General features: G+C 39.3%; 1 long non-coding RNA gene across 2 annotated transcripts in view; it reads left to right on the plus strand.

Annotated features, from left to right (window-relative positions):
- The window catches only part of LOC116484530 (uncharacterized), a 28,277-nt gene extending 18,162 nt beyond the window's left edge, over nt 1-10,115 (plus strand). For both annotated transcript variants that reach the window (XR_004252627.2, XR_009210234.1), the window contains 2 exons: nt 6,288-6,606; nt 8,201-10,115. This is a non-coding gene — a long non-coding RNA (uncharacterized LOC116484530). The remainder of the gene's footprint in view (nt 1-6,287; nt 6,607-8,200) is intronic.
- The last annotated feature ends 686 nt before the right edge of the window (nt 10,116-10,801 follow it).

Genomic DNA, 10,801 nt, shown 5'->3' on the forward strand with positions numbered 1-10,801 from the left:
ACACTGGAGTGAAGTGATGGAATCACAGCTCACTGCAGCCTCAACCTCCTAAGCTCAAGTGATCCTCTCACCTCAGCCTCCCAATTAGCTAGGACTACGAGTGTATACCATTATGTCCAACTAATTTTTTTTTTTTTTTTTGTAGAGATGGGGTCTCAGCTACATTGCCCAAACTGTTCTTGAACTCCTGGGCTCAAGCAATCCTCCTGCCTTAGCCTTCCAAAGTGCTGGGATTACCAGCGTGAGCCACTACACCTGGCCAGAATTCTAACATTTTCTCAAAAATGAAAACAAAAAAGACATTTTCTGATAAACAAATGCTGGGAAGATTCATTGTAAACTATATTAAATACTAATAGAGGAATGGGGGGGTGATGGAAAATGATAGCAGAGGGAAATCTAAACTACAGAAAGTAATAAATAGTACCAGAAATGGTAAGTAGACGTGTAAATATAAGGAACTTTTTTCTTCTCATTTTTTTAAAACAACAGACTATTTAAAGACAAATATATTCTAGGACTCTCAATTCATGTAGAAGTAAAATACATGACAGCAATAACAAAAAAGGACAGAGGATTTTGTTTGTGTGTGTGTGTGTGTGTGTGTGTGTGTGTGTGTGTTTAGTTTAAGCTATGCTTTTGGAGAAAGAAAAAAGTACAGAGTTAACAAAATTGTACTATTGTAAGGTTCTTACATTTCACATGAAGTAGTACAATATTAACTCTAAACAGACTATTAAGGTTGTGCTGACTACTATGGTAGTCAGTTGCCACAAGTGACTAAATTTAAACTTAAATTAATTAAAAATAAAATTTAAATTTCAGTCTTCACTTGTACTAGCATATTTCAAGGTATCAATAGTCACATGGAGCTAGTGTCTACCATATTGGAAAGACACAGAACATTTTCACTACTAAAGAACATTTAGTTGGAGAATGCTGCCCTAGAGCAACCATAAAAAAATAAAAATATACAGACATATAACTTTAAAATCAATAAATGAATTAGAATACTAAGAATATTGTACAAACCAAAATAAAGCCATGAAGGAGGAAATGAGAAACAAATGAAAAATGAGACAAGCAGAAAACAAATAGCAAGGTGATAGACTTAAATCCTACCAAATCAATACTTATATTAAATATAAATGAACTAAACAGTCCAAAGAAAAGAAAAAGATTGCAAGGATGAATAAAAAGCAAGATTCAAGTAAGAGCTTTGGCATGAGACGCAATGCATTTTAAAGATCCAGATAGGTTGAAAGTAAAAGGAAGGGAAAACATAGACCAAGCAAATCTAAGAAACCTGGTATTGACACACTATTATTATACAAAACAAACTTCAAGTCAAAAAGAATTATCAAAGTTGAAGAGTGACATTCCTTAATGAAAAATGGTCATTTCATCATGAAGACATAAAAAATATAAATGTTTATGTGACTAAAAAGCTTCAAGTATAAGAAGCAAGATATGAAAATTAAAGGAACAGGCCCAGTACAGTGGGTCATGCCTATAATCCCAGAACTTTGGGAGGCCAAGGTGGGAGGAACGCTCAAGCCCAGGAGTTCGAGACCAGCCTGGGCAACATAGTGAGATCCTGTCTCTACAAAAAAATTTTAAAATTAGGTGGGCATGGTGGTAGACATCTGTAGCTGTAGCATCTGTAGCTACTCGAGAGGCTGGGGCAGGAGGATTGTTTGAACCCAGGAGGTCAAGGCTGCAATGAGCTGTGATCATGCCATTGCACTCCAGCCTGGATGACAGAGTGAGACCCTGTCTCAAAAAAAAAAAAAAAAAAAAAATTGAAGGAACAAATATACAAATCTATAATCACAGTTGAACATTTTTAATTCACCTATGTGTACTTTGTAAAACTAGACATAAATATGTGAATATAAATGATTTGAACACTATCAACCAACTTAACCTAATTGATAAATACAGAATACTTCACCTAGTATCTGCAGAATAAACACGATTTTCAAGTGCACATGGACTAGTTACCAAGATAGATCACGTGCTGAAATATAAAATGTGGCTTAATAAATTTCAAAGGATTGAAAAATACAGAATATGCTCTCTAAACATAACAGAATGAAATTAGAAATCAATAAGATATCTTAAAACTCCCAAATATTTGGAAGTCCCACAACATAGTTCTAAATAACTGAGTTAAAGAAGAAATCACAGTAAATGTAGAAGATATTTTAGCCTGAATAATAATTTTAAAAATCAAAATTTGTGGATGTTCCATAGAGAGCAGGTCTATGCAAACCTACCCCCAAAAATTAAGGTAGCTGAGATGTTGAAGAAAGAGGCTGACAAATCCGTTTTCTCAGAAAGAAACCTTTAATAGGAACTTAGGAACAGAAGCCATGTCTAGGGCAGCCATGAGATGAGATGGTGGATCCCCACACTTTCCCCCAACCTGGACCCAGGGCTTATATGCCATAAAGAAAGGGTACACTGCTTCAGAAGGAATGTGTAAAACAACTGAAGTGGACCCCTCTGGGAAAGGCAAGAATGCTATATGCTTCACAGCCTATAATTTGCTTAAGGCAGGATTTATGTTAAGTATATGCTTACCTTTTATGCCACAGATCATATAGTTATTAATAGAATAATAAGGAAATATTGTGCATCACATTATGCCAATAAATTCAACAACTTAGATAAATTGGACACATTTCTTGAAAAACACAACATGTAAAAATCTGACACAAGAAGAAACAGAAAATCTGAATAGCCCTGTCTCTGTTAAAGAAATAGAACAGGGAAAACTCTGTGGTGATAGAAACCAGGTCAGTGGTTGCCTATGTAGAATGTCAACTGAAAGAGAACATGAGAGAACTCTTGGGAATGATGAAAAAAATTCTATATCATAAACTTTTTGTGGTAGTTACAAAGGTGTATCATTTGGTAAATCCATAAAATTTTGCCTTTGAGATATGTACTTCTTTTTGAGACAGGATCTCATTCTGTCACCAAGGCTGGAGTGCAATGGTGCAATCACAGCTCACTGCAGCCTTGAACTCCCAGACTCAAGTGATCCTCCCACCTCAGCCTCCTGAGTAGCTGGGACTACAGGCACACACTACCACACCCAGCTAATTTTGTATTTTTTGTAGAGAGAAGGTCTCACCATGGTGACCAGGCTGGTCTCCAACTCCTGAGCTCAAGCAATCCTCTTGCCTTAGCCTCCCAAAGTGTTGGGATTACAGGCATGAGCCTCAGTGCCTGAACAGATGTGTACATTTCACTGTATGCACACTTTACCTTAATTGAGCATTAGTTGCATGCCAAAAACTATGACATAAACACAAAATGTGAAACATTCTGACATTTTAAATCTTAAATATAATTGAAGTAAAAAAGTCCCATGAGATATCTTGGTAAGATATATGCAAAAATGCAAAACATATCCTATAACTTTATTTGAAAAATGTTTCTTTTCCTTCTGAATAAAAGTTCCAAAGTTCAAACCCAATCATATTTATTTCAGTGATGATAATAATGACTGTACTGATTCATCCTTCCAGATTTAGCTTGTGAACCTTCTTCAGTGTAATTTTTCTGGAACCACCATGATGAAGTAGAGTCATTGTCTGGGGTAAATACCTGAGGTTCATTCTCTCATGCCAGGAAATCGAGGACATGGACACACAAGAAGTCGGTTTAAGAGCGGAAGTTTAATAGGCAAAAGAAAGAAAAAAGAGAATCTCTCTCCTGCAGAGAGAGCAGGGCGCCTGAGTGGGTCTTCCGGTCCCATGGTGAAGTACACAGGTTTTATAGACTGGCTTGAGGAGGTGGTGTCTGATTTACATGGGGCCCAAAGATCGGTTGGACCAGGTGTGATGTTTACATAACAGGAGAAGAAGCTGACTACCCCGCCCTAATCTTTTATTATGCAAATGGATTTTCTACCTTGCCAGTGCCACGTTTTCTGTTCTTTACCATTCACCAGGTTGACAAAAGGGAAGATGGAACCGCCATGCTGAACATGCCTAGCCCCCAGGTAGACTTTTCCTATTGTCACAGCTGCCAGCCATTCACCTGTGCAAGCTTCCAGCTTGCTTATCTGTCTGCAGCTCTGTCAGGCTTCTTTTTGTTAGAAAAGGAAGGATTTGGGGGCTGCTTTTCATTAAAAGGAAAACCTTACCAAGGACTTCCTTACCCTCACTATCTGCCTAAATATTTCTCTTTAACTCCTATATCAATGAGGATTTAAATTCTCCCTCTGTTCCCTTGTCTCCCAGTATACATCTCCCTTACAGCACCTGTATACTGTGTTCTGATGGTCTAAATATAGTTATTCTCCTCTACCCCACATTATGTGATCTTTGAACATAAGACTGTGCTTTTATCTCATTTTCCCAGTGCCTGTCATATTGCCAGGCTTAGCAGGTGCTCAATAAATGCTGTTTCATCAAGTGGTTGAATGATAGTCATATGGAGATTCTTTCAATCAGAATATACTATTGGTCTTGAGAAGATGATTTAAACATTTTTCCCTTTGAATTTGATTCCCTTCCTGTTACACGTTATCTAAGAAAACATCCTACAGAAGTATTCCAAAACCCCTGAGAAAGAAAACACACAACAAAACAAAAAGATTAGATAGCAGATACTGAATGAAATGCTCAGAAATGCTCCAGTTCAATATTAAATGAAAAATAGAAAAGATAAAGGAAAACTGTATTATGAGATAAAGTGAAGTAGAGAAATGAGACTTTGGATATACACTCACAGGCTTTGGATTATAAGAGAAAGAAAAACTTACATATGGGGAAAGGATCTTTGCAATGGAATTACTTCCCAAAAGGTGAGACAGTATTCAAACTGATGAAAAATGTTATTTGTCCTTTGAAATGTTTATTTTAAAATAGGTTTTATAATAATGCATAGGTTTATGATCACATTTTCTTATATCAAATAACAATACAGTTTGTTAACTTCTGTAGCTATGTTCTAATTGCAGAGCTCTAGTTTGATTTTAGGTTGGGGGGGTGTATTCAAAAATATATAAGCTGAACTGAGAGGCTTTGCTTGTCTCAAAAAAAGATCTCATGGGAGATGAAAGTGGAGTTGAAAACCTGAAAGGCAAAAGGTTGCAAGTTTACTGCAAGGTTTTGAGACAAGGATGCTGTGGTACTGTTACAGTAGATAGCTAATCAGGTATGAGCAGGGCAGAAGAGGGCTCCTCCTGCCCCACCAGGAATGTCAGGCCACCATCAAGTGATGGTCAGGTGGTTGTTACACTGTTTCTCTAAAATAATAATTGGTCACAGGTGGCCCCAGGGGAAGGCAGTCTCCCAGCAGAAAAAGACCTGAAAGTTGTGATCCGCAGCTTCCCGATAAGATCTCAGGAGTTGGGCGAGTGGGCTCAAGCATATGCATTAGGAGGCAACATGGCAGACTTTAACTGGTAAATATGACCTTCTAGGAACCTTTGACTGGTAAGGTAAGAACGCCTCAGGTGAGCATGCACACAACTCCAATAAACACACTGAGCGTGCAGCCCCTCCCAGGCACTGGCTGGCCATTGCACATGCGGCCCCTTCTTCAGTGTAATCTTTCTGGAACCATCATGAGGATTTAAACTCTCCCTCCTTGTACCCATGTCCCCCAGTATACATCTCCCTTACGGCACCTATACACTGTGTTCTGATGGTGTAAATATAGTTATTCTCCTTTACCCTACATTATGTGATCTTTGAACATAAGATAGTGCTTTTATCTCAGCCCAACCCAAGGGAAGAATCAAGGGAGAAGCGACTCAGACCCCAGAAGCATGCCAACATATAAAACCCCAAGTCAAAAGGTAAAACCATGCACGTGATCTCTCAGGTCACCCACCTGGCCCTCTTCCAAGTGTACTTCCTTTCATTCTTGCTATAAAGCTTTTTAATAAACTTTCACTCCTCCTCTAAAACTTGCCTTGCACTATCTTTCTGCTTTATGCCCCTTGGTCAAATTCTTTCTTCTGAGGAGGCAAGAATTGAGGTTGCTGCAGACCCAGAGGGAATTGCCGCTGGTAACAGTAAAAAGCAGGAAAAAAAGAGTTTTGGTAAAAACAAAAACAAAAACAAAAAAACTACCCTCTTACTCTCAGATATCTACATACTGAGACAGGGCCACATGACAAAGTTTTATTAAATAGATACTAGTATCCTCAATTAAAATAATGAAAATGTGTTTCACATTTCTAGAGTTAAGCCTAGCACCTCAGATAATTTGTAATTTGTAAATGAATATGTATCTTATTTGTTTTCTCTATCATGTTGTAGATAAGGGATCGTGATGTGGAGCTGCACTTCCTGGTTCCAAATTCTGGCTCCTCCCCTCATCCCTGGGTAAGTTGAGGGATGAGAGCAAGAGAAGGTTGATCCTGACTCTCAGATCTCTGCATGGGGCATGTCACTGATGATGGCGGCATTCCCTGAAAGAGGGAACACTAAGTTTGAAGTTGGGCATAGTGAGCACAATTTTGGATGAGTTAAGTTTAGAAGTGCCTGAAGACATCCAAGTGGAAGAAGTGGCTGCAAGGACTGAAGATACAGACTGGGAAACATGAACACCATCAAGGAACTGGAGTCCTGGGCACAGGTGAGACTGCTCACGGGGAGTTGTAGAAGGAGAGGACACAAGGCCTCAGGCAGAGCTCTGGAGTGAAGGGGGTGTACAGTAGGAGAGAAGGCTGGAGATTAAGGGGAACAAAGAGATTGTTGGTGTATCAAGGGCTGTGCTGTGTAGGGGACAAAGTCTGGGGATGAAATGTCAGTAACATCATCTTCCATTAGCTGATTAAAGATAAGAGTAATAAAGCTAGCTCCTGGGATTGAAAGCCAATTAATTTTATTCTTTTCTAGAGTTAAGACTAGCACCTCAGATGATTTGTAATTTGTAAACGAATTTGCGTCCCATTTGTAAGAAAATGCTTCTGGTGATAAGGACCTACAAATGAGAGAACGCACTAGACCAGGGGTCCCCAACCCCCAGGCCATGGACGATTAACAGTCCCGTGGCCTGTTAGGAACCCAGCCACATAGCAGGAGGTAAGCGGCGGGCGAGCCAGCATTACCCCCCGAACTCCACTTCCCGTCAGATCAGTGGCAGCACTACATTCTCACAGGAGCACAAACTCTATCCTGAACAGCGCATTTAAGGGATCTAGGTCACACATTCCTTATGAGAATCTAATATCTAATTATCTGAGGTAGAACAGTTTCATCCTGAAACCATCCCCTCCCCTTCCATGAAAAAATTGTTTTCCATGAAACCAGTTCCTAGTGCCAAAAAGGTTGGAGACCACTGCAGCAGACAAATATGAGTTCACCAACATTCTTAGAAAATCAGCAGCACAATACTCTAAAGTGGAGGTGAAGGAACTGTATTCTCTCATTTGACTCAGGAGCCCCAGGCCCAAATATAAGTTTGAGAGGGATTATTCTTGTGTCATATAGAAAGGAACAGTTTCGGTATGCAAGGTAAGTTTCATATGAGACTGTGGAATTACATTCCGGATTTCTCCTTAATAAACTATAACACTGGCAAATTTTATATGAAAAATAAAATGTTTCTACCCTGATTGAAACCATAGCATGAAAATATTAACTAATGCACGTTACTTTCTTCTGCATAGCCTAGCATTTGAATGCCAAGTGCTTTCCATATTTGAGATGCACAGTGCCATCTAATGGTCACAAACCATAAACCAAAAGAAGAAGAAAGGGAATCAGAACTGAAATAATAATAAAATAGTAAAATCTAATACATTACAAGCTTCAAAATTGCATAGTTAACTGCTCTTGCCTACAAAAATTTTATCTTTGCCTTAGTCATTGTCATGTGAGTTACAAATGATCATATTGCATAGATAACTACAGATCACATTTTAAATTAAAATAATTCATGACAAACCTGAAACCATAACTTACATGCACTTTACAACTTTCTACTTTCACTCTTCAATCACCTGAAACTATAATACATAGGGTTCCTCAGGCATATACACTATTCCCACAGCAACAAAATCATTAGAAATACCTTGGATGAAATAATATGTTTAACTAGGATAATTTTTTAAAGGGAGGGTAAGATTAGGGGGACAGATAAAAGGATATTATCTTGTTGTCTACAAGTTTAGCAGATGGCCAGTCTTCTGCATGGAAAATGACTATTCTAACCATTCTCCCTGCAGCCCTTCAAGACAGAGGAGATTATAGGGCTACTGAACGTATCTTGGACTTTAGAGAAAGAAAGTGAAGCTGAGCTGAGATCCATTGGTTCTATTTTGGAAAGATGCACCCCGTGGCATGACCTTCACAGCTCAGCTCTGGGGTCAAAGGAATTTTCCATTGCTCACACTGCCACCTAACTCTGGGGGCATAAGTGTGGAAGTGGTACAGCACACATGGAGAAGGGATGGGAGGAGAAGGGGTGTGTATCAGCTTAGCCGATCCCCCATGAGGAGCTGCCAAGCTTGCTACCCCAAGAACAATGCCTCGTAGACAATGCCTCATAGCTCTGTGACCTCTTCAAGATTAAGTCTCTTTGATCTCAGCCCTTCTGAAGTGGTTTGAACCACATTCTATACAAAATTGGTAACTCCCCCATAAGAACTGCTTTTTAAATATCCTGCTCTATTTGAAAAAGGAATTTTAAAAATAAAGTTTACCCTTTTACTGTCTCCCACCAAGTGAGATATTCAAAACAACAAAAATTTCTCTAAAATGTTATGATGTGGAAACTGGTATTTTACTGATTTGTCTTTTCCACTTGGCTTCAAGTTCTTTGGGGAACGAAGATCATATCAATCCCTAACGGACTGCTTCAGGCACAACTGCAAATGTTTCTTGAATGAACTTCTAGGCTTACCTGAATTCTAAGGGGGATTTCCACCATAATGAGAAAGCCACAAGAAAAGCAGCAAAGGGTTTTAAAAAAAAGGGTGAAAATATAAGTTATTTATCAGGGGGTTATCACTTTATACACAGAGCATTCGAAACAATGATTTCCACAAACTGGCAGTAACAGTAACAGCCATACTAAGCCATTGCTTTCTTTACTTCCTCTTGGTCTAGAATATGCTGCAAAGGGAGAAGAAGGAAGGCGTGTGGTATGGAATCACCTATGGATAAGGTTGAGAACCATGGGCTAGATGCTATGGAGACCAACGTATCACTTATTAGGCTTTACTTTGTGCCAGGCACTGGATTCAGCATTACTCCATTTAAGCCTCACTACCATCCTTCAGGATTGATGTTAATATTCCACGTTGCCGCTCAGGAGATACAAATTTTTTTTCTTAAATTCAAGTAACCTGAGGTCCCATATTTAGTAAGAGGCAGAGGAGTTAGATGTGTCAATACTAAATTACATGGCTCTGTCCTCTAGCTGGCCAGGGACTGACAACATCAGTATCACCTGGTGACTCTCCCAGGGGAGATGTTTTTAAAAATCTTTTCCAGTAATTCTGTGTAACATGGCAGTCTGAAACCAGGCTTTCAGACCTGGAAGGTCTTTAGAGACCACAGGACTCTCTTTGATATTTTTTCTTTTGAATTTTTTTTAAATACAGAATCCTTTTTCATGTTCTCTGTTTATAAAACAACTGCATGTCAATTACATTATTTTTTAGAAGATAGGTATAAGAGCCAGGCGTGGTGGCTCATGCCTGTAATCACAACACTTTGGGAGGCCAAGACAGGTGGATCATTTGAGGCTGGAAGTTCGAGACCAGCCTGGCCAACATGGCAAAACCTGTCTCTACTAAAAATATAAAAAATTAGCCTGGAGTAGTGGTGCATGTCCCAGCTACTCGGGAGGCTGAGGCATGAAAATCGCTTGAACCCGGGAGGTGCAGGTTGCAGTGAGCCGAGATCGCACCACTGCACTCCAGCCTGGGCAACAGAGCAAGACTCTGTCTTGACAGCAACAAAAAAAGATAAGTATAGGAATTAAAAAGAAAGCAAATAATTACTGGTAGCCTGACCACTAAGAGATATATACTGATATTATTTTGGGGGGGTGCATCTCCTTGCAGGCCTTTTTCTATATTTATGTTCAAACACATTTGTAACAACAATGAATAAAAAACGCACAATATTCAATGACTTTTTATTCAGTCTTCAGTGTATTATTGATATCTTATTATGACAGTAAACAGGTCTGCAACAACATATTCAATGCTCATCTTATATTCCATCAATAAGTCTACCATCACAGTTAAAAGATTTTTATTCATGACTTGGATGAAGGGTTATATTGATCACATGCGTGGGTGACACAAGGCTAATATACTAGATATAAAGAATCAGAACATAAATAATATTAATAAATGAGAATTATGATCCTAAATCAACAAAATTTAATTAAAAATCTAAAACTTCAAGGCCGGGCACGGAGGCTCACGCCTGTAATCCCAACACTTTGGGAGGCCAAGACGGGCGGATCACGAGGTCAGGAGATCGAGACCATCCTGGCTAACACGGTGAAACCCCATCTCTACTAAAAATAGGAAAAATTAGCTGGGCGTGGTGGCAGGCACCTGTAGTCCCAGCTACTCAGGAGGCTGAGGCAGGAGAATGGCGTGAACCCAGGAGGCAGAGCTTGCAGTGAGCCAAGATCGCGCCACTGCACTCCAGCCTGGGCAACAGAGCGAGACTCCGTCTCAAAAAAATAAAAAATAAAAATAAAACTTCAAACAATGTCCGTCTGGTGTCTCTCTGTTAAATCCCACATCTCTGGGAGTGGAGAGTGTTCCACGTGAGAGGGGCAGGCAATTTGACTGACATGAACT

This window comes from Hylobates moloch, unplaced genomic scaffold (assembly GCF_009828535.3).
Source record: "Hylobates moloch isolate HMO894 unplaced genomic scaffold, HMol_V3 SCAFFOLD_16, whole genome shotgun sequence".
NCBI lineage: Eukaryota > Metazoa > Chordata > Mammalia > Primates > Hylobatidae > Hylobates > Hylobates moloch.